Source organism: Arachis hypogaea, chromosome 11 (genome assembly GCF_003086295.3).
Source record: "Arachis hypogaea cultivar Tifrunner chromosome 11, arahy.Tifrunner.gnm2.J5K5, whole genome shotgun sequence".
Classification (NCBI taxonomy): Eukaryota; Viridiplantae; Streptophyta; class Magnoliopsida; order Fabales; family Fabaceae; genus Arachis; species Arachis hypogaea.
In genome coordinates, this window is record NC_092046.1 from 111,147,513 (window position 1) to 111,172,563 (window position 25,051).

The 25,051-nt window shown below is 37.4% G+C and overlaps 2 non-coding genes across 2 annotated transcripts; both read right to left on the bottom strand.

The window, feature by feature from the left end:
- Positions 1-9,496: 9,496 nt before the first annotated feature.
- Positions 9,497-9,604, bottom strand: LOC112724460 (small nucleolar RNA R71). The gene has a single exon (XR_003163621.1). It is a non-coding gene; the product is annotated as a small nucleolar RNA R71 (small nucleolar RNA).
- Positions 9,605-20,816: 11,212 nt separating this feature from the next.
- LOC112725027 (small nucleolar RNA R71) lies at positions 20,817-20,920 on the bottom strand. Its single transcript, XR_003164158.1, has one exon. It is a non-coding gene; the product is annotated as a small nucleolar RNA R71 (small nucleolar RNA).
- Positions 20,921-25,051: the final 4,131 nt, after the last annotated feature.

The window sequence follows — 25,051 nt, forward strand, 5'->3', positions numbered from 1 at the left end:
GTTGCCTATATCTCTCCCAAGCTTTATAGAGGGATTCACCTTCTTTCTGTCTGAAGGTTTGAACATCCACTCTAAGCTTACTCAGCTTTTGAGGAGGAAAGAACTTGGCTAAGAAAGCCGTGACCAGCTTATCCCAAGAGTTCAGGCTATCTTTGGGTTAAGAGTCCAACCACACTCTAGCTCTGTCTCTTACAGCAAACGGGAAAAGCATAAGCCTGTAGACTCAGGATCAACCCCATTGGTCTTAACAGTATCACAGATCTGCAAGAATTCAGTTAAGAACTGAAAAGGATCTTCAGATGGAAGTCCATGAAACTTGCAGTTCTGTTGCATCAGAGAAACTAATTGAGGTTTCAGCTCAAAGTTGTTTGCTCCAATGGCCGGGACGGAGATGCTTCTTCCATGTAAATTGGAATTAGGTGCAGTAAAGTCACCAAGCATCCTCCTTACATTATTATTATTTTTGGCTGCCATCTCCTCTTCCTGTTCGAAAATTCCTGTAAGGTTGTCTCTGGATTGTTGTATTTTAGCTTCTCTTAGTTTCCTTTTTAGAGTCCTTTCAGGTTCAGGATCTGCTTCAACAAGAATGTTCTTGTCCTTGCTCCTGCTCATATGACAAAGAAGGGAATAACAAAGAAAATATGGAATCCTCTATGTCACAGTATAGAGATTCCTTTGTGTGAGTAGAAGAAGAAAAGAATGTAATGTAAAGAAGAGAAGAGGAAAAACTCGAACACAGAGAGGGAGGTGGTGTTCGAATTTTTTTGGATGGAAGAGAAGTGTTAGTAGATGAATAAATAAATAGAAGGAGATGAGAGAGAGAATTTCGAAATTTAATTAAAATAAAAATTCAAAATTGGAAGTTAGATTTCGAAAATTAAAGTTGAAATTAAATTAAAAATTAAAATTTAAAATAATTAGTTAATTAAAAAGGAATTTTGAAAAAAAAGGGGGAGGGATTTTCGAAAATTAAAGGTAGAAAGTTAGTTGGGCAGTTTTGAAAAAGATAAGAATCAAACAAAAAGTTAAGTGGTTAAGAGATTTTGAAAATCAAATTTTGGAAAGATAAGATTGAAATTTGAAAAAGATGTGATTGAAACAAAAAGATAAGATTGATTGAAAAAGATTTGAAAGTCAAATTTTGAAAAGATAGGAAGTTAGAAAAGAAGTTAGAAAAGATTTTAAATTTGATTTCGAAAAAGATATGATTGAAATTGAAAAAGATATGATTGAAAATTATTTTGAAAAAGGTTTGAAAAAGAAATTTAAAAAGATTTGATTTTGAAAATTAAAGTTGATTACTTGACTAACAAGAAACAAAAAGATTTGATTTTAAAATTTAAAGATTGAACCTTTCTTATTAGGCAAGTAACAAACTTTACATTTTTGAATCAATCACATTAATTGTTAGTAATATTTTCGAAAATTATGAGATAGAATTAAGAAAAAGATTTTTGAAAAATATTTTTATAATTTTCGAAAATAAATAAGAAAAAATGAAAAAGATTTGATTTTTGAAAAAGATAGGATTTTCAAATTGAAAATTTGATTTGACTCATTAAGAAACAACTAAATTTTAAAATTTTTTGAAAAAGTCAACTCAAATTTTCGAAAATTTATGAGTGAAAAAGGGAAAGATATTTTTTTTTATTTTTGAATTTTTAATGATGAAAGAGAAAAACACAAAATTGACTCAATGCATGAAAATTTTGGATCAAAACATGTGATGCATGCAAGAACACTTTGAATGTCAAGATGAACACCAAGAACACTTTGAAGATCAAGATGAACATCAAGACTTATTTTTGAAAATTTTTAAGAAAAGAAAAACATGCAAGACACCAAACTTAAAAATTTTTATTCTTTAGACATTAATAATTCAAGAATGCATATGAAAAACAAGGAAAGACACAAAACAAGAAAATATGAAGATCAAACAAGAAGACTAACAACTTGAAGATCATGAAGAATGCAATGCATGAAATTTTCGAAAATAATTTTTAGAAAGTTAAAAAGATGCAATTGACACCAAACTTAAATCTTGACTCTAGACTCAAACAAGAAACACAAAAATTATTTTTGATTTTATGATTTTATAAATTTTTTTTTTGTATTTTTCGAGAATTAATTGGGAAAAACGAAAAAGAAGAAAATATTATTTTGATTTTTTTTGAAAATAGAATAATAAAATCAAAAAGGTTAAAATTAAAATAAAGTTACCTAATCTGAGCAACAAGATGAACCGTCAGTTGTCCAAATTCGAACAATCCCCGGCAACGGCGCCAAAAACTTGGTGTGCAAAATCGTGATCATTCCATTCCTTGGTAACGGCGCTAAAAACTCAATACGCACGTTCATGATCTTATATCTGTTTCACAACTTCGTACAACTAACCAGCAAGTGCACTGGGTCGTCCAAGTAATAAACCTTACGTGAGTAAGGGTCGATCCCACGGAGATTGTCGGCTTGAAGCAAGCTATGGTCACCTTGTAAATCTCAATCAGGCGGATTAAATTGTATTAAGAAATTATAGTGGATGAAAATAAATAAAATATAAAATAGGATAGTGGTACTTATGTAATTCATTGGTGAGAATTTCAGATAAGCGTATAGAGATGCTTTCGTTCCTCTGATCTCTGCTTTCCTATTGTCTTCATCCAATCAATCCTACTCCTTTCCATGGCAAGCTTTATGTAGGGCATCACCGTTGTCAATGGCTACATCCCATCCTCCTGTGAAAATGGTCCAATGCGCTGTTACTGCATGGCTAATCATCTGTCGGTTCTCGATCATACTGGAATAGGATTGACTATCCTTTTGCGTCTGTCACTACGCCCAGCACTCGCGAGTTTGAAGCTCGTCACAGCCATCCCTTCCCAGATCCTACTCGGAATACCACAGACAAGGTTTAGACTTTTCGGATCTCGGAAATGGCCATCCATGGGTTCTAACTTATACCACGAAGACACTAATAACTCGGACTCGGTCCCCTGTATTAGATATCCAAGAGATATCCATTCAATCTAAGGCAGAACGGAAGTGGTTGCCAGGCACGCGTTCATAAGTTGAGAATGATGATGACTGTCACGATCATCACATCCATCATATTGAAGTGCGAATGAATATCTTAGAAGCAGAATAAGTTGAATTGAATAGAAAAACAGTAGTACTTTGCATTAATCCTTGAGGAACAGCAGAGCTCCACACCTTAATCTATGGTGTGTAGAAATTCTACCGTTGAAAATACATAAGTGATAAAGTTCAAGCATGGCCGAATGGCCAGCCCCTAAAACATGATCAAAGGACCAAAAGATAATCCAAAGATGAACAAAAGATGTAAATACAATAGTAAAAAGTCCTATTTATACTAAACTAGTTACTAGGGTTTACAGAAATGAGTAATTGATGCAGAAATCCACTTCTGGGGCCCACTTGGTGTGTGCTTGGGCTGAGCTTGAAGTTTATACATGGAGAGGTCTTTCTTGGAGTTGAACGCCAGTTTGTAACGTGTTTCTGGCGTTGAACTCCACTTTGCAACTTGTTTCTGGCGCTGAACGCCAGCTGCAACATGAAACTGGCATTCAACGCCAGTTTGCGTCATCTAAACTCGGGCAAAGTATGGACTATTATATACTTCTGGAAAGCCCTAGATGTCTACGTTCCAACGCAATTTGAAGCGCGCCATTTGGAGTTCTGTAGCTCCAGAAAATCCACTCCAAGTGCAGGGAGGTCAGAATCCAACAGCATCTGTAGTCCTTCTTCAACCTCTGAATCTGATTTTTGCTCAGGTGCCTCAATTTCAGCCAGAAAATACCTGAAATCACAGAAAAATACACAGACTCATAGTAAAGTCCAGAAATGTGATTTTTAATTAAAAACTAATAAAAATATACTAAAAACTAACTAAATCATACTGAAAACTATGTAAAAACAATGCCATAAAGCGTATATATTATCCGCTCATCATGCACATACACACACTACCAGTGAGGGTTCAATGCTTAAATTCTATGTTCCCTGCTTTCATGAGCTATCTTCTTGCATTTTTATCTGTTCTTACTATGTAAACTGAATTAGTGGAATTTGATTTATGTTTGTCTTGAAGAGCTTATTTACTTTTAACCAAGTGGACAAGAATCATATAGTTGCATTCATATATATAGGTTGCATTGCATTGCATGAGTTTTACATGTTCCTACTCATTTACTTTATCTCCTTCAACTAAGCATGAGAACATGCTAATGTTTAAGTGTGGGGAGGTTGATAAACCATTATTTTATTATTTATATTGTTTTTAATTGTGTGGTTTTATCAAATCTTTACCCACTTATTCATATGATTAGCATGTATTTACATTTCCTTCTCAAAATTACTCCATGGTTGAAAACTTGCTTCCTAGAGACCTTTAATTATGTATTTTAATCCTCCTTTGTCCCATTAGATGTCGTGATCCGTGTGTTAAGTGTTTCAGGCTTTATAGGGCATGAATGACTTGGAAATTGGAGAAGAAGCTTGCAAAAATGGAAGGAACACAAGAAATTAAGGAGATGACCAGCGAGAATCGACGCGAATGCATGGCTTACGCAACCGCGCAAAATGGAGAAATCATAGTGACGCGCTCGCGTGCCTGACGCGAACGCGTGGATTGGAAGCTGCACGAGTGACGCGAACGCGTGGACGACGCGTACGCGTGGCAAGGAGAAACGCCGAGTGACGCGCACGCGTGGACGATGCGCACGCGTGACATGCGCGATCTGTAGAATTGATAGAATTTGCTGGGGGCGATTTCGGGCCATTTTTTGACCCAGTTTTCGGCCCAGAAGCACAGACTAGAACCAGGGAACATGTAGAGACTCAAAGAGGACAAGACATTAGGATAGTTTTTCAGTTTTAGATCTGATTTTACTCCTCCTCTAGGTTTTCTCTCTACACATTCATAGTTCTTAGAATTTTGTTTTATTGCTTTTTGGACTGGGATATTGAGAAGAGTTATTACCTCTGCCAAGACTTCATCATTCTAATTTGTTTCCTTACTTGTCTCTTACTATTTCATATCCTTAATTTATCCAGAGTTACAATTGGATTATTTTTATAATTTATTAATACAAGAACTATTTTTATTTTAATTGATCTTTCTTTTATTATTAATCATCATGTTTTTCTTTATTTCCCTTTTTAATTTTGTGAAGTTTACATTTATAATAATGGATTAGTTCCTTAACTTGATTGGGGGTGATTAAATGGAGAACCTTGAGTTGGATTATTCAAGAGTTAAATTGTAATTGGGTTTATTGTTGGCTGGCTCTCTAGTCACTAACGCTAATCTTTCCCAAGGGAGAGGATTAGAACTTGTGAATAGAAGTAGACTTCCAACTTATTTGACTTTCCTTTACTTTACTTGGTAAAGGATAACTAAGTAGAAGCAACCTTCAATTATCAATTGATCTTGAGAGAAATCCAACAAGGATAGAACTTCCAATTAATCTACTCCCGGTCAAGACTTTTATTTGAATTATATAAAATTTCTTATTTAATTTTTCTGTTTATCAAACTCAAATAAATTTCCTGAGAAACCTCTGACCAATAACCTGCATTCTTTCCTGCAACTCGTTGGGAGACGACCTGGGACTTATACTCCCAGTATTTTTATTCTAATTTTGTGATAACCCCTTTTAAATTGATAAGCGGATTTTTGGTTAGTTAAGAACTGTACTTGTAACGTATTTCTTACATTAATTTCTTAATCTGCCAATTTCTGCCACGTCAGAGCCCCCTTCTAAGGAGTTTAAATTTGATGTTGAGGAGGGTGTACAACCTCCAAGGCATATCATGGTTGAAGGCTTTGAAGGGGATGATTGATGAGCGGATAATTTATACGCTTTTTGGCATTATTTTTAGTATGTTTTTAGTAGGATCTAGTTACTTTTAGGGATGTTTTTATTAGTTTTTATGTTAAATTTACATTTCTGGACTTTACTATGAGTTTGTGTGTTTTTCTATGATTTCAGGTATTTTCTGGCTGAAATTGAGGGACTTGAGCAAAAATCAGATTCAGAGGTTGAAGAAAGACTGCTGATGCTGTTGGATTCTGACCTCCCTGCACTCAAAGTGAATTTTCTGGAGCTACAGAAATCAAAATGGCGCGCTTCCAATTGCGTTGAAATGTAGACATCCAGGGCTTTCTAGCAATATATAATAGTTCATACTTTGGCCGAGTTTAGACGACGTAAATGGGCGTTGAACGCCAGTTCTACGCTGCAATCTGGAGTTAAACGCCAGAAACACGTTACAAACTGGCGTTCAACTCCAAGAATGACCTCTCCACGTGTAAACTTCAAGCTCAGCCCAAACACACACCAAGTGGGCCCCGAAAGTGGATTTATGCATCAATTACTCACTTCTGTAAACCCTAGTAACTAGTTTAGTATAAATAGGACTTTTTACTATTGTATTAGAGATCTTTGGACGCCTAGTTCTTAGATCATGGGGGCTGGCCATTCGACCATGCCTGGACCTTCATCACTTATGTATTTTTAAAGGTAGAGTTTCTACACTCCATAGATTAAAGTGTGGAGCTCTGCTGTTCCTCATGAATCAATACAAAGTAGTACTGTTTTTCTATTCAATTCAACTTGTTCCGCTTCTAAGATATTCATTCGCACTTCAACATGAATGTGATGAACGTGACAATCATCATCATTCCCCTACGAACGCGTGCCTGACAACCACTTCCGTTCCACCTTAGATTGAATGATTATCTCTTGGATCTCTTAATCAGAATCTTCGTGGTGTAAGCTAGATTGATGGCGGCATTCATGAGAATCCGGCATTCATGATAATAATCAATTATTATCCGCCTGACTGAGATTTACAAGATGACCATAGCTTGCTTCATACCAACAATCTCCGTGGGATCGACCCTTACTCACGTAAGGTTTATTACTTAGACGACCCATTGCACTTGCTGGTTAGTTGTATCGAAGTTGTGAATGAAAAACGATTTATTAAGACGTGCGTACAGAATTTTTGGCGCCGTTGCATGAGATCACAATTTCGTGCACCAAGTTTTTGGCGCCGTTGCCGGTGATTGTTCGAGTTTGGACAACTGACGGTTCATCATGTTGCTCAGATTAGGTAATTTTCTTTTTGTTTTATTTTCAAAAAAAAAATTTCTCAAAAATCTTTCAAAAATTTCTCATCTGTTTTCGAAAATTATTCTAAATTTTTTTTTTAAGAATGAATTCTAGTGTTTCATGAAGCATGTTGAAGCCTGACTGGCTGTAAAGCCATGTCTAAATTCATTTGGACTGGGGCTTCCAACCCAACATTATCAAGAGCAAGCTAGTTATTGCTAATCCACCTGCTGTTGTTCCAGATCCAAAAGATTTACATGCTAAAGCTTGACTGGCTATTAAGCCATGTCTAACCCTCAGATTGGAGCTTTAGAATAAGACTGCAAGATTCTTGGAATTCATATTAAAAATTTTGGAATCCTTATTTTTCTTTTTCACACTAATTTTCGAAAAATATAAAATAAAAATACAAAAAAATCACAAAATCATAAAAAAATCAAAAATATTTTGTGTTTCTTGTTTGAGTCTTGAGTCAATTTCAAGTTTGGTGTCAACTGCATTTTTTCTAAAAATTATCTGCATTTTTTGAAAATTCATGCATTCATAGTGTTCTTCATTATCTTCAAGTTGTTCTTGATAAACCTTCTTGATTGATCTTCATATTATATTGTTTTGTGTTGTATGGTGTTTTTCATATGCATTCTTGAATTCTTAGTGTCTAAGCATTAAGGATTTCTAAGTTTGGTGTCTTGCATGTTTTCTTTGCATAAAAAAATTTTTCAAAAATAAGTTCTTGGTGTTCATCTTGATCTTCAAAGTGTTCTTGGTGTTCATCTTGACATTCATAGCATTCTTTCATGCATTCATCATTTTGATCTAAAAATTTTCATGCATTGAGTCTTTTTCATGTTTTTCTCTTTCATCATTGAAATTTCAAAAATCAAAAAAAATATCTTCCCCTTTTTCAGTCATAAATTTCGAAAATTTGGATTGACTTTTTCAAAAATTTTTTAAAAATCTAGTTGTTTTTATGAGTCAAATCAAATTTTCAATTTAAAAATCTTATCTTTTTCAAAATCTTTTTCAAAAATCAAATCTTTTTCATTTTTCTTAGTTATTTTCAAAAATTTTAAAAATATTTTTCAAAAATCTTTTTCTTATCTTTATCACATAATTTTCGAAAATAACATCATCAATTAATGTTTTGATTCAAAAATTTCAAGCTTGTTACCTGCTTGTTAAGAAAGATTCAAATTTTAAGTTCTAGAATCATATCTTGTGATTTCTTGTGAATCAAGTCATTAATTGTGATTTTAAAAATCAAATCTTTTTTCAAAACTAGATTTAATCATATATTTTCAAAAATATCTTTTTATCCTATCTTTTTCAAAATCATATCTTTTTAAAACATATCTTTTTTTTCAAAAAAAAAAAATTTTTGATTTTAAAAATATCTTTTTTTAACTTCTTATCTTCTTATCTTTTCAAAATTCATTTTCAAAATTTGTTTCAACTAACTAACTAACTTTTTGTTTGTTTCTTATCTTTTTCAAAACTACCTAACTAACTCTCTCTCTCTAATTTTCGAAAATATCTTCCCTCTTTTTCAAAAATTCTTTTTAATTAACTAATTGTTTCAAATTTTAATTTTAATTTTCGAAAATCACTAACCCCTTTTCAAAAATAATTTTCGAAAATCCTTCTCTCTTATCTCCTTCTATTTATTTATTCATCTACTAACATCTCTCCCTCACTCACCAAAAATCCGAACCCCCTCTCTCTCTCTGAGTTCATATTTTCTCTTCTTCTTTTCTTCTACTCACATAGGGACCTCTATACTGTGGTAAAAAGGATCCCTATTATTATTTTTCTGTTCCCTCCTTTTTCATATGAGCAGGAGCAAGGACAAGAACATTCTTGTTGAAGCAGATCCAGAACCTAAAAGGACTTTGAAGAGGAAACTAAGAGAAGCTAAATTACAACAATCCAGCAAGCACCTTTCAGAAATTTTCGAACAGGAAGAGGAGATGGCAGCCGAAAATAATAATAATGCAAGGAAGATGCTTGGTGACTTTACTGCACCAAAATCCAATTTACATGGAAGAAGCATCTCCATCCCTACCATTGGAGCAAACAATTTTGAGCTTAGGCCTCAACTAGTTTCTCTAATGCAACAAAACTGCAAGTTTCATGGACTTCCATCTGAAGATCCTTTTCAGTTCTTAACTGAATTCTTGCAGATATGTGATACTGTTAAGACTAATGGAGTAGATCCTGAAGTCTACAGGCTCATGCTTTTTCCTTTTGCTGCAAGAGACAGAGCTAGAATCTGGTTGGACTCTCAACCTAAAGATAGCCTGAACTCTTGGGATAAGCTGGTCACGACTTTCTTAGCCAAGTTCTTTCCTCCTCAAAAGCTTAGCAAGCTTAGAGTGAATGTTCAAACCTTCAGACAGAAGGAAGGTGAATCCCTCTATGAAGCTTGGGAGAGATACAAGTAACTGACCAAAAAGTGTCCTTCTGACATGCTTTCAGAATGGACCATCTTGGATATATTCTACGATGGTTTATCTGAGCTATCAAAGATGTCATTAGATACTTCTGCAGGTGGATCCATTCACCTAAAGAAAACGCCTGCAGAAGCTCAAGAACTCATTGACATGGTTGCTAATAACCAGTTCATGTACACTTCTAAGAGGAACCCTGTGAGTAATGGGACGCCTATGAAGAAGGGAGTTCTTGAAATTGATACTCTGAATGCCATATTGGTTCAGAATAAAATATTGACGTAGCAAGTTAATATGATTTCTCAGAGTCTGAATGGAATGCAAGCTGCATCCAACAGTACTCAAGAGGCATCTTCAGAAGAAGAAGCATATGATCCTGAGAACCCTGCAATAGCAGAGGTGAATTACATGGGTGAACCATATGGAAACACCTATAATCCCTCATGGAGAAATCACCCAAATCTCTCATGGAAGGATCAACAAAAGCCTCAACAAGGCTTTAATAATGGTGGAAGAAATAGGTTTAACAATAGTAAACCTTTTCCATCATCCACTCAGCAACAGACAGAGAACTCTGAACAAAATACCTCTAATTTAGCAAACTTAGTCTCTGATCTATCTAAGGCCACTGTAAGTTTCATGAATGAAACAAGGTCCTCCATTAGAAATTTGGAGGCACAAATGGGCCAGCTGAGTAAAAGGATCACTAAAATCCCTCCTAGTACTCTCCCAAGCAATACAGAAGAAAATCCAAAAGGAGAGTGCAAGGCCATTGATATAACCATCATGGCCGAATCCAAAGAGGAAGGGGAGGATGTGAATCCCAAGGAGGAAGACCTCTTGGGACATCCAATGATCAATAAGGAGTTTCCCTTTGAGGAACCAAAGGAATCTGAGGCTCATCTAGAGACCATAGAGATTCCATTGAACCTCCTTACGCCCTTCATGAGCTCTGAAGAGTACTCCTCTTCTAAAGAGAATGAAGATGTTACTGAAGAGCAAGTTGCCAAGTTCCTTGGTGCAATCATGAAGCTGAATGCCAATTTATTTGGTAATGAGACTTGGAGAGATGAACCTCTCCTGTTCACCAATGAACTGATTGCATTGGATCAACTGAGATTGCCTCAGAAGAAACAGGATCCTGGAAAGTTCCTGATACCTTGTACCATAGGCACCATGACCTTTGAGAAGGCTCTATGTGACCTGGGGTCAGGAATAAACCTCATGCCACTTTTTGTAATGGAGAAACTGGGAATCTTTGAGGTACAAGATGCTAAAATCTCATTAGAGATGGCAGACAATTCTAGAAAATAGGCTTATGGACAAGTAGAGGACATATTAGTAAAGGTTGGAGGCCTTTACATCCCTGCTGATTTCATAATCCTAGATACTGGGAAGGATAAGGATGAATGCATCATCCTTGGAAGACCCTTCCTAGCCACAGCAAGAGCTGTGATTGATGTTAACAGAGGTGAACTAGTCCTTCAATTGAATGAGGACTCCCTTGAGTTTAAAACTCAAGGATATCTTTCTGTAAACATGGAAAAGAGGCACAGTAAGCTTCTCTTAAAACAGAGTCAACCAGAGCCCCCACAGTCAAACTCTAAGTTTGGTGTTGGGAGGCCACAACCAAACTCTAAGTTTGGTGTTGAACTCCCATATCCAAAATCTAAGTTTGGTGTTGGGAAGTCTCAACAATGCTCTGAACATCTGTGAGGCTCCATGAGAGCCCACTGTCAAGCTATTGACATTAAAGAAGCGCTTGTTGGGAGGCAACCCAATTTTTATTTAATTATATTTTTTATTAGTTATATGTCTTCATAGGTTCATGATCATGTGGAGTCACAAAAACAACTGAAAAAATTGAAGAAAAATCAAAAACAGCATAAAAAACAGCACACCCTGGAGGAGGAATTCACTGGCGTTCAAACGCCAGTAAGAAGCATCTGGCTGGCGTTCAACGCCAGAACAGAGCATGGAGCTGGCGCTGAACGCCAGAAACAAGCATGGAGCTGGCGTTCAACGCCAGAAACATGCTACATCTGGGCGTTGAACGCCCAGAACAAGCATCAGTTCGGCATTTAAATGCCAGAATTGCATGCAAAGGTGTTTTACATGCCTAATTGGTGCAGGGATGCAAATCCTTGACACCTCAAGATCTGTGGACCTCACAGGATCATCTCAGGATCTGTGGATCCCACAGGATTCCCACCTTCCCTCCTCATAATCCTAGTTTTTTTCCACATCTTCTTCTTCATCCATTCTTTCTTCTCTTGCTCGAGGGCGAGCAAAATTCTAAGTTTGGTGTGGTAAAAGCATAAGTTTTTTTTTTGTTTTTCCATAACCATTGATGGCACCTAAGGCCAGAGAAACCTCTAGAAAGAGGAAAGGGAAAACAAAAGCTTCCACCTCCAAGTCATGGGAGATGGAAAGATTTATCTCAAGGGTCTATAGCTCAGTGGTAGAACATTTGACTGCAAATCAAGAGATCTCTGAGATACCTCAGGGGATACATTTTCTCCCACACAATTATTGGGAGCAACTAAGGATAGAAGCATCAAAGAGCAATGAGGGAGGAGCAACAAAGACAAGAAAGAGACATAGAAGAGCTCAAGGACATCATTGGTTCCTCAGCAAAGAAAACGCCACCATCACTAAGGTGGACTCATTCCTTGTTCTTACATTCTCTGTTTTTCATTTTCTATGTTAAATGTTTATCCATGTTTGTGTCTTCATTACATGATCATCAGTATTTAAGTGTCTATGCCTTAAAGTAGTGAATATGAATCCATCATCTCTCTTAAATAAAAAATGTTTTAATTCAAAAGAACAAGAAGTACATGAGTTTCGAATTTATCCTTGAACTTAGTTTAATTATATTGATGTGGTGACAATACTTTTTGTTTTCTGAATGAATGCTTGAACAGTGCATATGTCTTTTGAAGTTGTTGTTTAAGAATTTTAAATATGTTGGCTCTTGAAAGAATGATGACAAGGAGACATGTTATTTGATAATCTGAAAAATCATAAAAATGATTCTTGAAGCAAGAAAAAGCAGCAAAGAACAAAGCTTGCAGAAAAAAAAGTAGCGAAAAAAAAAAAGAAAAAGAAAAAGCAAGCAAAAAAAGCCAAAAGCTCTTAAAACCAAGAGGCAAGAGCAAAAAGCCAATAACCCTTAAAACCAAAAGGCAAGGGTAAATAAGAAGGATCCCAAGGCTTTGAGCATCAGTGGATAGGAGGGCCTAAAGGAATAAAATCCTGGCCTAAGCGGCTAAACCAAGCTGTCCCTAACCATGTGCTTGTGGCATGAAGGTGTCAAGTGAAAACTTGAGACTGAGCAGTTAAAGTCAAGGTCCAAAGCAAAAGAAGAGTGTGCTTAAGAACACTGGACACCTCTAATTGGGGACTTTAGTAAAGCTGAGTCACAATCTGAAAAGGTTCACCCAATTATGTGTTTGTGGCATTTATGTATCCAGTGGTAATACTGGAAAACAATGTGCTTAGGGCCATGGCCAAGACTCATAAAGTAGCTGTGTTCAAGAATCAACATACTGAACTAGGAGAATCAATAACACTATCTGAACTCTAAGTTCCTATAGATGCCAATCATTCTAAACCTCAATGGATAAAGTGAGATGCTAAAACTGTTCAAGAGACAAAAAGCTACAAGTCCCGCTCATCTGATTGGAGCTATGTTTCATTGATAGTTTGGAATTTATAGTATATTCTCTTCTTTTTATCCTATTTGATTTTCAGTTGCTTGGGGACAAGCAACAATTTAAGTTTGGTGTTGTGATGAGCGGATAATTTATACGCTTTTTGGCATTATTTTTAGTATGTTTTTAGTAGGATCTAGTTACTTTTAGGGATGTTTTTATTAGTTTTTATGTTAAATTCACATTTTTGGACTTTACTATGAGTTTGTGTGTTTTTCTGTGATTTCAGTTATTTTCTGGCTGAAATTGAGGGACTTGAGCAAAAATCAGATTCAGAGGTTGAAGAAGGACTGCTGATGCTGTTGGATTCTGACCTCCCTGCACTCAAAGTGGATTTTCTGGAGCTATAGAACTCAAAATGGCGCGCTTCTAATTGCGTTGGAAAGTAGACATCTAGGGCTTTCCAGAAATATATAATAGTCCATACTTGGGCCGATTTTAGACGACGTAAATGGGCGTTGAACGCCAGTTCTACGCTGCAGTCTGGAGTTAAACGCCAGAAACACGTCACGAACCAGAGTTGAACGCCAGAAACACGTTACAAACTGGCGTTCAACTACAAGAATGACCTCTCCACGTGTAAACTTCAAGCTCAGCCCAAACACACACCAAGTGGGCCCCGGAAGTGGATTTATGCATCAATTACTCACTTTTGTAAACCCTAGTAACTAGTTTAGTATAAATAGGACTTTTTACTATTGTATTAGAGATCTTTGGACGCCTAGTTCTTAGATCATGGGGGCTGGCCATTCGACCATGCCTGGACCTTCATCACTTATGTATTTTTAAAGGTAGAGTTTCTACACTCCATAGATTAAAGTGTGGAGCTCTGCTGTTCCTCATGAATCAATACAAAGTAGTACTGTTTTTCTATTCAATTCAACTTGTTCCGCTTCTAAGATATTCATTCGCACTTCAACATGAATGTGATGAACGTGACAATCATCATCATTCCCCTACGAACGCGTGCCTGACAACCACTTCCGTTCCACCTTAGATTGAATGATTATCTCTTGGATCTCTTAATCAGAATCTTCGTGGTGTAAGCTAGATTGATGGCGGCATTCATGAGAATCCGGAAAGTCTAAACCTTGTCTGTGGTATTCCGAGTAGGATTATGGGATTGAATGACTGTGACAAACTTCAAACTCGCGAGTGCTGGGCGTAGTGACAGACACAAAAGGAGGGTGAATCCTATTCCAGTATGATCGAGAACCTCAGATGATTAGCCGTGCTGTGACAGAGCATTTGGACCATTTTCACAAGAGGATAGGATGCAGCCATTGACCACGGTGATGCCTCCAGATGATTAGGCATGCAGTGATAGCGCATCGGACTATTTTCACAGAGAGGATGAAAAGTAGCCATTGACAATGGTGATGTCCTTACATAAAGCCAGCTATGGAAAGGAGTAGGACTGATTGGATGAAGACAGCAGGAAAGCAGAAGTTCAGAGGGACGAACGCATCTCTATACCTTTATCTGAAATTCTCACCAATGATATACATAAGTATTTTTATCTTTATTTTCTGTCTATTTATTATTTATTTTCGAAAACTCCATAATCAATTATTATCCGCCTGACTGAGATTTACAAGATGATCATAGCTTGCTTCATACCAACAATCTCCGTGGGATCGACCCTTACTCACGTAAGGTTTATTACCTTGACAACCCAGTGCACTTGCTGGTTAGTTGTATCGAAGTTGTGAATGAAAAACAATTTATTAAGTCGTGCATACAGTGTTTTTGGCGCCGTTGCCTGAGATCACAATTTCGTGCACCAATAATCAAAAGATGGATTCAATCATTGACGAATTCTTATCTATATTTGAATTCTCTCCCATTGGACTTGACATGGAGATTAAAGAAGAAGAAGCACAACCTTCCATGCCATTGGTGAAAAATGAAGAAGAGATCGAATTGGAAGAAAGCTATCAAGAGGAAGAGGTTGAAATTGAAGAAGCTTGCAAAGAGATTGAAGTTGTCAAGGAAGAGCTCAAGGGAATGGAGCTGGAAATCACCTTGCCAAAGTTGTTGGAGACCTCTCCCCCAAAGCCATCACCATCCATTCCTTCATTCAAGTAGGTAAATCTTTCATCTCTAAGCTTAATTAGCCCACTTGAATATGCTTTGCTTGAGACGGATGTGCAACTTAGAGCTCTTTGTGGTTATAAGAGCAAGCGGAAGATGTTTAGTAATAGGAATTGTCATGCAAGGTTCAATATGGTTGTATGCTCAAAATTAAAGTACAAAGGTTGGTATAAATCTCAACTGAATGGGTCTAGGAAGTTGTTTGGCTGCTTTAGTGAGAATTCAGATTGCTTGCCACCCGGTTGGAACAATAATGATCAACAAGAAGACGGGTGCAAAAGCAAGGTTTGGGATCCCGGAATTCGTTCTATCAATCAACACTCCTGGGGCCTTGTCACTTGCTTTAACTTGCTTGAAGGCTTTATGCGCCTAGTTTGAGATCTCGGAGGCCATTGGAATTACAAACATTGGTGGGGATTCTTGGATGAGTTCAAGCACAAGCTACCATAACAGGGAGCTCACCAAACGTCCAACTTAAGGACTTAAACCAAAAGTGCTAGGTGGGAGACAACCCACCATGGTATATTCTTTCCTTTTTGTTCTTAGTTTTATTTTATTTTATTTTCATTTGTGTTCATTCATAATTTCTGTATAGTCATCTACATTCTACATAAAGATAAAAAAAATTCGCACGCGACGTGCGAGCATCGCTGACGCGAACGCGTCATGTGTACATGCGAAGCAAAGAAGAAAGAAACAGAGAGTTACACGGGAGCGTGGCTGGAGGTGTGCCTTAGGCACAAACACGCCCAAGCACACGCGTGACCCTGCAAAAATGACATAAAGAGGTGTATGGCCAGAAAGTTGTGATTGTGTGGGGCTGGAATTGTGCTGGAAGCACAAGCCCTATCACGCGTGCGCGTCCCTAACGCGAACACGTCATTTTCTCCTCCAAGCCATCCAAGCGTGCACATCCCTCACGTGCACGCGTCGGTTCAAATTTTGGCAATGTGCGCATTAAAACAGAAAGTTGTGCGTGCACGAGGCTGCTCTCACACTAATAGCACAATTCAAGTCACGCGAACGCATCCGCGTCACTTGAAAATAGCCCAACCCACGCGAACGCGTACCCCACCCGTCCGCGTCACACACGACGCCCAACTAAAACACCTCAGCCCTGATTTCAAATCATTCACCCCTCAAATCCTAATTATTTCTTACTTTCTTCTTCTTCATTACTTCTCATCCTTCTTTTCTTTCATTCTATTTTACTTAATTTATCTGCATACTTTCATTCATTGCATTTTAATTTTGTGCATATTTTTATTTTTTTTCTAAATTTATTATTTTTTCGTTGGTGTTAAATTTTTTTATTTAAATGTTTCATCTTCTCTTGAATTATCCTAGTGCTTCCAGACTTATTTTATTCTGATTGGGCAGTATTATTTAAATTAATGCTAATCTTTTATGATACTTGTACTCCTGTTGCATTGATATGAACTTATACTATCTTTCATTACCCATACTCTTCCCCTTTGTTGCAAATTTTTCACCACTGGTATCTCATGTGCTTCTATTATTTTCTCACTTGCATGTTGTAGCTACCATGTAATTAAGACTTGATGAGCGGATAATTTATACGCTTTTTGGCACTATTTTTAGGTAGATTTTAATTTGAATTAGTTAATTTTTATTATAATTTTATTAGTTTTTAAATAAAAATCACATTTCTGGACTTTACTATGAGTTTGTGTGTTTTTCTATGATTTCAGGTATTTTTTTGTTGAAATTGAGGGATCAAAGCAAAAATCTGATTCAAAGGCTGAAAAAGGACTGCAGATGTTGTTGGATTCTAACCTCCCTACACTCGAAGTAGATTTTCTGGAGCTACAGAAGCCTAATTGGCACGCTCGTAATTGCGTTGGAAAGTAGACATTCTGGGCTTTTCAGAAATATATAATAGTCCATACTTTGCCCGAGTTTTGATAACGCAAACTGGCGTTTAAACACCAACTTTCTACCCTATTCTGGCGTTAAATGCCAGAACTGGCATAAAAGCTGGAGTTAAACGCCCAAACTGGCACCAAAGCTGGCGTTTAACTCCAAGAAAAGTCTCTACATGTGAAAGCTTCAATGCTCAGTCCAAGCACACACCAAGTGGGCCCGGAAGTTGATTTCTGCATCATTTACTTATTTCTGTAAACCCTAGGCTACTAGTTCATTATAAATAGGACCTTTTACTATTGTATTTTTATCTTGGTTATTCTGGTTCCCCCTCTGGGGCCGAAGCCAATGAACACCACTATCACTTATGTATTTTCAACGGTGGAGTTTCTACACCCCTTAGATTAAGGTGTGGAGCTCTGCTGTTCTTCATGAATTAATGCAATTACTACTGTTTTTCTATCCAATATAAGCTTATTCTTGTTCTAAGATATTCATTCGCACATAAGAACCTGATGAATGTGATGATTATGTGACACTCATCACCATTCTCATCTATGAACGCGTGCCTGACAACCACTTCCGTTCTACATGAAAACGAGCTTGAATGCATATCTCTTAGCCTCGAGATCAGAGTCTTTGAGGTATAAGCTAGAATCAATTGGCAGCATTCTTGAGATCCCGAAAGTCTAAACTTTGTATGTGGTATTCTCAGTAGGATCTGGGACAGGATGATTGTGACGAGCTTCAAACTCGCGAGTGTTGGGTGTAGTGACAGACGCAAAAGGATCAATGGATCCTATTCCAACATGAGTGAGAACTGACATATGATTAGCCATACTGTGACAGCAAATTTGGACCATTTTCACTAAGAGGATGGATGGTAGCCATTGACAACGGTGATCCCCCAACATACAGCTTGCCATGGAAAGGAGTATGAATGATTGGATGAAGGCAATAGGAAAGCAGAGATTCAGAAGGAACAAAGCATTTTCATATGCTTATCTGAAATCCTACCAATGAATTACAAAAGTATTTCTATCTTATTCTCTGCTTTAATTATATTTTAATTATCAAAATCTTAAAACCATTTGAATTCGCCTGACTGAGATCTACAAGGATGACCATAGCTTGCTTCAAGCTGACAATCTCCGTGGGATCGACCCTTACTCACGTAAGGTATTACTTGGACGACCCAGTGCACTTGATGGTCAGCTGCACGGAGTTGTGTGAAAAGTGTGCGATCACGATTTCGTGTACCAAGTTTTTGGCACCGTTGCCAGGGATTGTTCAAGTTTGGACAACTGACGGTTCATCTTGTTGCTCAGATTAGGTAATTTTATTTTATTTTAAGCTTTTATTTTTTTATTTTATTTTGGAGAAATTTTTTTTCATAATTTTTAAGAATGAATTCTAGAGTTTCATGATGATCTATTGAAGTCTGGCTGGCTGTGAAGCCATGTCTAATCTTTTGGACCGAGGTTTCAACTTATCATCACAAGAGCTTGTTGATTTCTATCAATCTTGCTGTTGAATGTAATGATCTGCTAAAGCTTGGCTGGCCATTGGCCATGTCTAGTGTTTTGGACCGAAGCTTTCACTGAAAGCTTGGCTGGCTAGTAAGCCATGTCTAATTCTTGGACTAGAGTTTTAGACTAACATTGCATGATTCCTGGAATTCTCATTAAGAATTTTGAATTCCTTATTTTCTTTTTCCAAATAATTTTCAAAAAATACAAAAAAAATTTTAAAATTATAAAAATAAAAAATATTTTGTGTTTATTGTTTGAGTCTAGTGTCAAATTTTAAGTTTGGTGTCAATTGCATGTTTTCTTTTTTTGCATTTTTCGAAATTTTATGCATTATGTTCTTTGTTGATCTTCAAGTTGTTCTTGATGATTTTCGTTTTTCTGATCTTTAAACTATCCTGTTTGGTGTCTTTTGTTGTTTCTCATATGCATTTTCAAATTGTTATTGTCCCTAGTATACAAACTTCTAAGTTTGGTATCTTGCATGCATTATTTGTTTTGATCTTGATTTTCCATGATTAGTTTCATTTTGTTGTTTCTCATCATTAAAAATTCAAAAAAAAAATTACAAAATTATGTCTCTTCAAGTCAATAATACAAAGAATTGAAGATTCAGAACATACAGCAGAGGAATTACAGAGAAAAAGCTGGGCGTTCAAAACACCCAGTGAGGAAGGAAAACTAGCGTTTAAACGCCAGCCAGGGTACCTGGCTAGGCGTTAAACGCCCAAAAGGGTAGTATTTTGGGCGTTAAACGCCAGAATGGATTTAATTCAAATCTTTTTCAAATTTTCATAATTTTTCAAAATCAAGTCTTTTTCAAATCATATTTTTTTATCATATCTTTTTCAAAATCAAATCTTTTCCATTTTTCTCTCACTATTTTCGAAAATCCTGGCTACCAATTAATGATTTGATTCAAAAATTTCAAGTTTGTTACTTCCTTGTTAAGAAAGGTTCAATATTTGAATTTTAGAATCATATATTTTAAATTTCTTGTTAGCCAAGTCATTAATTTTAAAAATCAAATCTTTTTAAAATTGTTTTTCAATCATATCTTCTCAATCATATCTTCTCAACCACATCTTTTTTAAAATAATTTTCAATCATATCTTTTAGATTACTGATTTCAAAATATTTTTCAAAATCACCTAACAACTTTCTCACTTTTAATTTTCAAAAAACTGTTAACCAATTTTCAAAATTCTTTTTAATTAACTAATTATTTTAAATTTTAATCTTATTTTTCTTTTAAAATTTTTTTTTTCGAAAATTCCCTCTCTCATCTATTTCTATTTAAGGACCAACACTCCTCCTCAATTAGCAATTCGGACTCTATCTCCTTCTTCATATGTTCGAATTCTTATCTGCCTAACTCATCCCTCTATTCATGTTTTCCTCTGACACCTCAAGAAATCTCTATTCTGTGACATAAAGGATTCCATACCTTCATGTTCTCTTCTCTTTCTTATGAGAAGGAACAAGGACAAAGGCATTCTTGTTGAAGCTGATCCTAAACCTGAAAGGACCTTGAAGAAGAAGTTAAGAGAAGCTAAAGCACAACTCTCTGGAGAGGACCTAATAGAAATTTTTGAAAAGGAAGAAGACATGGCAGACGAAAATAACAACAATGCCAACAATGCAAGGAAGATGCTTGGTGACTTCATTGCACCTTCTTCTGACTTCTGTGGAAGGAGCATCTCAATTTCTGCAATTGGAGCAAACAACTTTGAGCTTAAGCCTCAATTAGTTTCTCTAATGCAGCAGAATTGCAAGTTTCTTGGACTTCCATTAGAAGATCCTCATCCGTTCTTGGCTGAATTCTCACAAATCTGTGACACTGTTAAGACTCATGGGGTTGACCCTGAGGTCTACAAACTTATGCTCTTCCCTTTTGCTATAAGAGACAGAGCTAGGACATGTTTGTACTCACAACCTAAGGACAACCTGAACTCTTGGAAAAAGCTGGTCAATGCTTTCTTGGCCAAATTCTTTCCACCTCAAAAGTTGAGTAAGCTTAGAGTAGAAGTCCAAACCTTCAGACAGAAGGAAGGCGAATACCTCTATGAAGCTTGGGAAAGATACAAGCAGTTGATCAGAAGGTGTCCTTCTGGCATGCTTTCAGAATGGAGCATCATATGCATATTTTATGATGGTCTGTCTGAACTATCCAAGATGTCATTGGACAACTCTGCTGGAGGATCTCTTCATCTGAAGAAGACGCCTGAAGAAGCCCAGGAACTCATTAAAATGGTTGCAAACAACCAATTCATGTACATTTCTTTATCCTGTGAATAATGGGACAACTCAAAAGAAAGGAGTTCTGGAGATTGACACTCTGAATGCTATACTGGCTCAGAATAAAATATTGACTCAGCAAGTCAAAATGATTTCTCAGAGTCTGTTTGGAATGCAAGCTGCAACAGACAGTACTAAGGAAGCTTCCTCTGAAGAAGAAGCTTATGATCCTGAGAATCCTGGAATGGAAGAAGTGAATTACATGGGAGATTCCTATGGAAACACTTACAATCCTTCATGGAGGAATCATCCTAACATCTCATGGAAGGATCAACAGAAGCCTAATCAAGGCTTCAATAATAATAATGATGGACGAAATAGGTTTAGCAATAGCAAGCCTTTTTCATCATCTTCTCAGCAGCAAACAGAGAATTCTAAGCAGAGCCACTCTGACTTAGCAACTGTAGTCTCTGATCTATCCAAGACCACACTAAGTTTCATGACTGAAACAAGGTCCTCCATTAGAAATTTGGAGGCACAAGTGGGTCAGCTGAGTAAGAAAATTACTGAACTCCCTCCTAGTGCTCTCCCAAGCAATACAGAAGAGAATCCAAAGAGAGAGGGCAAGGCCATAAACATAACCCATATGGCTAAACCTGGAGAGGAGGAAGAGACAGTGATTTCGACTGAGGAAGACCTCAATGGACGTCCACTGGCCTCCAAGGAGCTCCCTAATGAGGAACCAGAGGAATCTGAGGCTCAGATAGAGACCATAGAGATTCCACTGAACCTACTTCTGCCATTCATGAGCTCTGATGAGTATTATTCCTCTGAAGAGGATGAAGATATTACTGAAGAGCAAGTTACTAAGTACCTTGGAGCAATCATGAAGCCGAATACCAAGTTATTTGGTAATGAGACTTGGGACGATAAACCACCCTTGCTCACCAATGAACTGAATACCTTAGTTAGGCAGAAATTACCTCAGAAGAAACCAGATCCCAGAAAATTCTTAATACCCTGTACCATAGTCACCATGACCTTTGATAAGGCTCCGTGTGACCTAGGGTCAAGTATAAACCTCATGCCCCTCTCTGTAATGGAGAAACTAGGGATCTTTGAGGTGCAAGCTGCAAGAATCTCACTAGAGATGGCAGACAATTCAAGAAAACAGGCTTATGGACTTGTAGAGGATGTCTTGGTAAAGGTTGAAGGCCTTTACATCCCTGCTGACTTCATAATCCTGGACACTGGGAAGAATATAGATGAATCCATCATCCTTGGCAGACCATTCCTAGCCACAGCAAAAGATGTGATTGATGTTGATAGAGGAGAATTGGTTCCTCAAGTGAATGAGGACCACCTTGTGTTTAAGGCTCAAGGATCTCCCTCTGTAACCATGGAGAGGAAGCATGAAAAGCTTCTCTCAATGCAGAGTCAAACAGAGCCCCCACATTCAAACTCTAAGTTTGGTGTTCGGAGGCCATTATCATGCTCTGAGTATCTGTGAGGCTCCATGAGAGCCCACTGTCAAGCTATTCACATTAAAGAAGCGCTTGTTGGGAGGCAACCCAATCTTTACTTATCTATGTTAAATTTCTATTTTCTATTATTATTTTATGTTTACTTTAGGTTGATGATCATGTGAAGTCATAAAAATAACTGAAAAATCAAAAACAGAATAAAAAACAGCATAAAAAATAGCATACCCTGGAGGACAGGCTTTAAACGCCAGTAAGGGTAGCAGAATGGGCGTTAAACGCCCAATCTGGCACCATTCTGGGCGTTTAATGCCAGAAAAGGGCACCAGACTAGCGTTTAAGGCCAGAAAAGGGTACAAAGCTGGTGTTTAACGCCAGAAAGGGAAGAAAAGCTGGCGTTAAACGCCAGAAATGGGCAGCAACCTGGCGTTTAACACCAGGATTGGCACTCCAAGGGGCGTTTACACGCCAACATGGTGCAGGAATGAGAAATCCTTGACACCTCAGGATCTGTGGACCCCACAGGATCCCCACCTACCTCAACTCTCTCTCTCTTCTTCTTCAAAGTGTGAACCCAGACTCAAAGAATTGGCTTACAATGGTCCGGGGGAAATACTTAGATTTCAGTCCGGAAAATGTAAGTTGGCATTCAACTTGCCAGTGATGCAAGGAGATGCACGCCCCTACACTAGAAGGGTCAACTTTGATCAAAGGTTGGACCAAGTCCTTATGGACATTTGTGTGGAAGGCGCTCAATGGAAGAGAGATTCAAGAGGGAAGCCGGTTCAACTAAGAAGGCTTGACCTCAAGTCCGTGGCTAGGGGATGGTTGAAATTCATCCAACGCTCAATCATTCCTACTAGCAATCGGTCTGAAGTTACTATAGACCAGGCTATCATGATCCATAGCATCATAAATGGATAGGAAGTAGAAGTTCATGAGGTTATATCCCTAGAACTCTACAAGGTGGCGGACAAGTCCTCTACTTTGGCAAGGTTATCCTTCCCTCATCTCATTTGTCACCTCTGCAATTCAGCTGGAATTGACATAGAGGAAGACATCCTCATCGATGACGACAAGCCTATCACTAAGAAAAGGATGGAGCAAGCAAGAGAGCCCACTCATGGACCTCAACAAGAGCATGAGGAAATTCCTCAACATGAAATCCCTGAGATGCCTCAAGGGATGCACTTCCCTCCACACAAATTATTGTGATGAGCGGATAATTTATACGCTTTTTGGCACTATTTTTAGGAAGTTTTTAATTTGAATTAGTTAATTTTTATTATATTTTTATTAGTTTTTAAATAAAAATCACATTTCTGGACTTTACTATGAGTTTTTTGTATTTTTCTGTGATTTCAAGTATTTTCTGGCTGAAATTGAGGGACCTGAGCAAAAATCTGATTCAAAGGCTGAAAAAGGACTGCAATGCTGTTGGATTCTGACCTCCCTACACTCGAAGTGGATTTTCTGGAGCTACAGAAGCCCAATTTGCGCGCTCTTAATTGCGTTGGAAAGTAGACATCCTGGGCTTTCCAGAAATATATAATAGTCCATACTTTGTTCGAGTTTTGATAACGCAAACTGGCGTTTAAACACCAACTTTCTATCATATTCTGCCGTTAAACGCCAGAACTGGCATAAAAGCTGGAGTTAAACGCCCAAACTGGCACCAAAGCTGGCGTTTAACTCCAAGAAAAGTTTCTACATGTGAAAGCTTCAATGCTCAGCCCAAGCACACACCAAGTGGGCCTGGAAGTGGATTTCTGCATCATTTACTTATTTCTGTAAACCCTAGGCTACTAGTTCATTATAAATAGGACCTTTTACTATTGTATTTTCATCTTGGTTATTCTGGTTCCCCATCTGGGGCCGAAGCCAATGAACACCACTATCACTTATGTATTTTCAATGGTGGAGTTTCTACACCCCTTAGATTAAGGTGTGGAGCTCTGCTGTTCTTCATGAATTAATGCAATTACTACTGTTTTTCTATCCAATTCAAGCTTATTCTTGTTCTAAGATATTCATTCGCACACAAGAACATGATGAATGTGATGATTATGTGACACTCATCACCATTCTCACCTATGAACGCGTGCCTGACAACCACTTCCATTCTACATGAAAACGAGCTTGAATGCATATCTCTTAGCCTCGAGTTCAGAGTCTTCATGGTATAAGCTAGAATCAATTGGCAGCATTCTTGAGATCTTGAAAGTCTAAACCTTGTCTGTGGTATTCCGAGTAGGATCTGGGACGGGATGACTATGACGAGCTTCAAACTCGCGAGTTTTGGGCATAGTGATAGACGCAAAAGGATCAATGGATCCTATTCCAACATGAGTGAGAATCGACAGATGATTAGCCATGCGGTGACAGCGTATTTGGACCATTTTCACTGAGAGGACAGACGGTAGCCATTGACAATGGTGTTCCCCCAACATACAGCTTGCCATGGAAAGGAGTATGAATGATTGGATGAAGGCAATAGGAAAGCAGAGATTCAGAAGGAACAAAGCATCT